Source organism: Rhinoraja longicauda, chromosome 31 (assembly GCF_053455715.1).
Source record: "Rhinoraja longicauda isolate Sanriku21f chromosome 31, sRhiLon1.1, whole genome shotgun sequence".
In the NCBI taxonomy this organism is placed as follows: domain Eukaryota; kingdom Metazoa; phylum Chordata; class Chondrichthyes; order Rajiformes; family Arhynchobatidae; genus Rhinoraja; species Rhinoraja longicauda.
In genome coordinates this window covers 13,315,302-13,321,928 of record NC_135983.1, presented here as the reverse complement: position 1 = coordinate 13,321,928, position 6,627 = coordinate 13,315,302, and positions in this window count along the sequence as shown.

Here is a 6,627-nt window from a genome sequence, read left to right as displayed (position 1 = left end):
TTCTGAGTGTTTACTGTCGGGAGCACCCGCACGCCCGTGGAATCCTAATGAGGGTACAATACTCGTGTCAGCAGCAACATTTGTACTGGGTTATTCCTCAATGGTCAGCTCAGCTTAACTCTTCCATTCGGAGGCTTCCAATCATACATGTGAATGTGTCTTAAGCTGCAGCTTAGCTTCTGCGTTCAGCTTTATTCCTCTGCGTAAAACTTTATTCCTCTTTTCCATTATCAGTTTAACACAAACTATGTGTTGTGCCAGCTCATGTGGCCGGCAGCAACATTTACCCATGTAAAACACCATGACTTCAGGGACTTTGGTTCTAAATTTGCTGTTGCTTGCATGGAGTCAAATGGTGGAGGAGAGAATAATCATAATTCCAGAAGCTGTGTCCAGTAAGACCCTGTAGCCCTTTCACTTCGAGAGTCATAGGTCAGAGAGAGAGACACAGCACGGAAACAGGCCCTTTGGCCAAACTCATCCATAACAACCAAGATGCCCCTTATAAGCGTGTTCAATTTGCTGTGCCTGGCTCATATCCTTCTAAACCTTTCCTATTCATGTACCTGTCCAGATGTCTTTTCAATGTTGTTACTGTACCTGCTTCAATCACTTCCTCTGGCAGCTCATTCCCTATATCTATCACCCTCTGTGTGGAAAAGGTTGCTCCTCAAGATTCTATTAAATCTTTCCCCTTAAACCTCTGTGTAATTCTTGATTGCTTTACCCTGGGCAAAAGACTGTGCATTTACCCGATCTATTCCCCTCATGTTTGTATACACCACTGGAGGATTGCCTCTGATCCTCCTATGTTCGAGGTAATAACATCCTAGCTGCCCAGTCTCTCCCTGTAGCTCAGGCCCTTGAGTACTGACAACACCCTCGTAAATCTTCTCCGCACTCTTTCTGGCAGGGTGACCAAAACTGATCACAGTACTGCAAGTGCGGCCTCACCAACGTTTTGTAAAGCTGTAACTTATAATCAGTTTCCTGATTCATGAGGAGCAGCATATCAAAAGCCTTCTTCACCACCCTATCTCCCTGTGATGCCACTTTCAGGCAGCCATGTACATGTCCTCCTCGGTCTCTCTGCTCTACAACACTCCCCAAGGCCCTACCATTCACTGTGAATTTTCTGCTCTGGCTTGACTTCTGAAAATGCCACACCTCACACTCACCTGAATTAAACTCCATTTGCCATTGCTCATCCCATTTGCCCAGGTGATTCATCCCTAAATCCCTCTGAACTGAGAAGAACATCAATGATCTGGAGTCATTAATGGACCAGATTTTGATGGCAGATTTTATTCCTTGAAGGATTTTATTGAATGGTAAATATTTACAACAACCTAGTAGTTTTATGATCACAATTAGTGATACTAGATTTTCATTCCAGAATCATTTCATTATGTGAATTTAAAAGTCTTTAATTTTATAGACATGTCTCTGATTAACATCCAAGGCTCTGTTGTTAGCCTAGTGACTTAACCACAATGCCATCATATCCACAATGACTGAACTATATTTAGATTAGTTTAGTTTAGAGGTACAGTGCGGAAACAGGCCCTTCGGCCCACCGAATCCGTGCCGACCAGCGATCCCCGCGCTTTAACGCTAGCCTACACACACTAGGGACAATTTTTCTTTTAACATCATACCAAGCCAATTAACCTACAAACCTGTACGTCTTTGGAGTTTGGAAGTAAACCGAAGATCTCGGAGGAAACCCATGCAGGTCATGGGGAGAACGTACAAACTCCGTAGAGACAAGCAGGCGTCAGGATTGAACCCGGATCTCTGGCGCTGTATGGCAGCAACTCTACCGCTATTCCACTGTGCTGCCCATTTAATCATTTTCACAACTGAAACTTTGTGCTTTGTAACATTGCCATATCAAGGCCCGAACAATATAAATCATAAAATATTATTGATATTATTATATCAGTCTCTCAGCTTACAAATGATCTCTAATATGGTGTAGATGTTGCACAAAAACCAGGGGTAACTCAGCGGGTCAGGCAGCATCTCTGGAGAAAATAAATACGTGGGCGGCACGGTAGCGCAGCGGTAGAGTTGCTGCTTTACAGCGAATGCAGCGCCGGAGACTCAGGTTCGATCCTGACTACGGGTGCTGTACTGTAAGGAGTTTGTACGTTCTCCCCGTGACCTGCGTGGGTTTTCTCTGAGATCTTCGGTTTCCTCCCACACTCCAAAGACGTACAGGTATGTAGGTTAATTGGCTGGGTAAATGTAAAAATTGTCCCTAGTGGGTGTAGGATAGTGTTAATGTACGGGGATCGCTGGGCGGCACGGACTTGGAGGGCCGAAAAGGCCTGTTTCCGGCTGTATATATATACGCGATACGACACGACACGACACGACACGACACGACACGACACGACACGACACGACACGACACGACACGACACGACACGACACGACACGACACGACACGACACGACACGACACGACACGACACGACACGACACGACACGACACGACACGACACGACACGACACGACACGATAGAACTTTATTTATCCCAGGAGGGAAATTGATCTGCCAACAGTTATAAAAATACATGAAACATGAAATTAAAGTAACGAGTGGAAAGGATTGGGGATGTGCAAAGATTGGGGGGTGGGGGGGTGGAGTCAGACTCAGTCTACCCCACGATCGAAGGCGGAGAAGTTGTACAGTTTAATAGCCAAGGGAAGAAGGATCTCCTGTGGTGTTCTGTCCTGCATCTTGGTGGAACCAGTCTGTTCTGAAGGTACTCCTTAGGTTGACTAGTGTGTCATGGAGGGGGTGAGCTGTATTGTCCAGGATACCCCGCAGTTTGAGGAGCATCCTCTCCTCCAAGACCACCTCCCATAAATCCAATTCCGCCCCCAGGACGGAGCCAGCCTTCCTGATGAATTTGTGAATCCTATTGGCTTCCGTGGCCTTCGCCCTTCTGCCCAGCACACGGCAGCGAAGAAGATGGCACTGGCTACCACCGATTGGTAGAACATCTGCAGCATCTTGCTGCAGTCATTGAAGGAGTGGAGCCTTCTCGAAAAGTACAGGTGGCTCTGTCCCTTCTTGTTCAGGGCCTCAGCGTTCCTGGACCAGTCCAGTTTACTGTCCAGATACACTCCAAGGTACCTGTACTCCCTGGTAAACTGCACATCCACACCATTGATGGAGACAGGGGACAGGGGTGTTCCTCTCTTCCTAAAGTTCACCACTAACTCCTATCATTACCTAAAATCGGTAACGTTTCAGGTTGAAACCTTTCCTCTGACTGAGAGTCAGGGGAAAGAGGAACAAGAGATGTAGACAGTACTTAGGGCAAATGAATGGAATATTTGCAGAAAGCAATGATAATCATGGAAATGTGGAGCCCACACTGGTCCATTGTTGACTGTGGGATAGGTAATGAATGAATAAGTTTATTGGCCAAGTATGTACACATGCAAGGAGCGTGCCTTGGTGCTCTGCTCGACACAACACGAACATACAGTAAACAAGTAAGCATAAAGCATAAAACATTAACACATTAAGAATACAACATTACGGTTTAAACGCGTGAGAGAAATAAACCGGAGCAAAAAGGGACTACAGACTTTTAATCTCATTAATAATGAGTTAATACAGGCAGTGGAACTCAACAGGACGACAGTAATACTAGTACGACAACCACGGTGGGGGAGGGACAGAGAGAGAGAGAGGGGATGCAAGGTTTATTTGAAGTTAGCAAAATCAATTTACATACCGCTGGGTTGTAAGCTGCCCAAGCCAAATATGAGGTGTCATCCCTCCAATTTACATTTGGCCTGACTCTGACAGTGGAGGAGGCCCGGGGCATAAATTGGTGGATCCCAAGATGGCTCAGTAACCTAACTCTTGAACCAAAGGTCCTTTTGCAGAAATTTCCCAGTGGATCTTTCTTATCAACTTTCTCTTCCCTTCTCCTTAAGGCACCGACACTGGTGGAGGCATGGTTCCATGGGTTCTGCTGCATCTTTGGTACATCATTCAGGTACCACTCTTACCCTCCATTGCACCATGCCCGGATTACCAAGACACCAAAAGGTTTAGTATTTACACCACATTGGTGCGTTCAGTGAGGCATTTCCAGAGTTGAAGCTGACTTACACCCTCTGCAGCAATATTTTATTGTGAAGATGAAAGAGGCAGAGGCTGAGCTCTATCCGTCAGACAGATTTAATTATTTCTTGCAATCTTCCTTATCACCATCCAAACGGAGAAAAATGGCCCCTGTCAAAGACCAGACAGTAACAGCAAGGCCCAATAACCCCTGCTGCCTCAGAGAAAACGAATGATCAGACATTGCTACACAGTGGCAGACAAAGTAAGCGTGAGAGGAACAAAATACAAAGTAGAATGATCTTATTCAAAAAATTATATTGCTTGGAATTAGGGGAAATCCACAAGATGGCAGACTTATAAAGCTTTTGTTCAGAATCAAGCTTAAATCACACCTTTGGCCATTTTTAAGCATGAAGCATTCAGAAACCAGATCAGATGATTAATTACTGCAGCTTCACAGGAACTGTACTGCCAAACCAATTGCACGACGGTCACTAAAAGACAGGTTATTTGGAATTATTTGGATGGCACGGTGGCGCGGCGGTAGAGTTGCTAACTTACAGTGCCAGAGACCCGGGTTCGATCATGATTACGAGTGCTGTCTGTATGGAGTTTGGATGTTCTCCCCGTGATCTGCGTGGGTTTTCTCAGAGATCTTTGGTTTCCTCCCACTCTCCATAGGCATACAGGTTTGTAGTTTAATTGGCTTGGTATAAAATGTAAATTATCCCTAGTATGTGTTGGGAATTGTTAATGTGCGGTGATCGTTGGTTGGTATGGGCTCGGTGGGCTGAAGGACCTGTTACCATGCTGGATATCTAAACTAAGCAAAAAATATGTAGGATAAAAAACTGCAGATGCTGGTTTAAATCGAAGGTGGACACAAAATGCTGGAGTAACTCAGCGGGTCAGGCCGCATCTTGGGAGAGAAGGAATGCGTGACGTTTCGGGTCGAGACCCTTCTTCAGACTGATGTCAGGGGAGGGGGCGGGACAAAGATAGGATGTAGTCGGAGACAGGAAGACTAGTGGGAGAACTGGGAAGGGGAGGGAAGGGATAGTGAGGGGAAGCAGGGACTACCTGAAGTTAGAGAAGTCAATGTTCATACCACTGGGGTGCAAACTGCCCAAACGAAATATGGGGTGCTATTCCTCCAATTTGCGCTGGGCCTCACTCTGACAATGGAGGAGGCCCAGGACAGAAGCGTCAGATTGGGAATGGGAGGGGGAGTTAAAGTGCTCAGCTACAGGGAGATCAGGTTGGTTGAGTCGGACTGAGCGGAGGTGTTCAGTGAGCGGAGGAGTCTGCACTTGGTCTCGCCGCTGTAGAGAAGTTGACATCTGGAACAGCAGATACAATAGATGAGGTTGGAGGAGGTGCAGGTGAACCTCTGCCTCACCTGGAAAGTCTGTTTGGGTCCTTGGATGGAGTCGAGGGGGAGGTAAAGGGACAGGTGTTGCATATCCTGCGGTTGCAGGGGAAAGTACCTGGGGAGGGGGTGGTTTAGGTGGGAAGGGACGAGTGGACCAGGGAGTTTTGAAGGGAACGGTCTCTGCAGAAAGCAGAAAGGGGTGGAGATGGGAAGATGTGGCCAGTAGTGGGGTCCCGTTGGAGGTGAGGGAAATGTTGGAGGATAATTTGTTGTATGCGACGGCTGATGGGGTGGAAGGTGAGGACAAGGGGGACTCTATCCTTGTTACGAATGGGGGGAGGGGGAGCAAGAGTGGAGTTGCAGAATATTGAAGAGATCCTAGTGAGAGCCTCATCTATAACGGAAGAGGGGAACCCCCGTTTCCTTAAGAATGACATCTCCGATGCCTTCGTATGGAACACCTATCCTGGGCGCAGATGCGGTGTAGATGGAGGAATTGGGAGTTGGGGATAGAGTTTTGTACAGGAAACAGGATGGGAAGAAGTGTAGTCAAGATAGCTATGAGAGTCAGTGGGTTTGTAGTAGATGTCGGTGACTAGTCTGTCTCCTGTGATGGAGATGGTGAGATCCTGAAACGGTAGGGAGATGTTGGAGATGGTCCAAGTATATTTAAGAGCAGGATGGAAATTAGTGGTGAAATTGATGAAGTCAGTGGGTACAAGAAGTAGCACCAATGTAGTCGTCAATGTAGCGGAGGTAGAGTTCAGGGATGGGGCCAGTGTACGCCTGGAACAGGGAATGTTCGACCTACCCTACAAAGAGGCAGGCATAGCTAGGGCCCATGTGAGTGCCCATAGCTATGCGTTGGATTTGGAGGAAGTGGGAGGAGACAAAGGAGAAGTTGTTGAGAGTAAGGACCAGCTCTGCTAGGAGGTGGAGAATATTGGTAGATGGAAATTAGCTGGTTGTACGGTCGAGGGGAAGAAACGGAGGGCTTTAAGATCCTCCTGGTGGGGGATGGAGGTGTAGAGTGGCTGGACACCATAGTAAAGATGAGGGAGTGGGGGCCTGGAAAAAGGAAGTTATTGAGGAGACGGAGAGCATGTGAGGTGTAAGCAAAAAATGTATTCTCCTCTAATTTTGTTTCACTTTCTTTATTC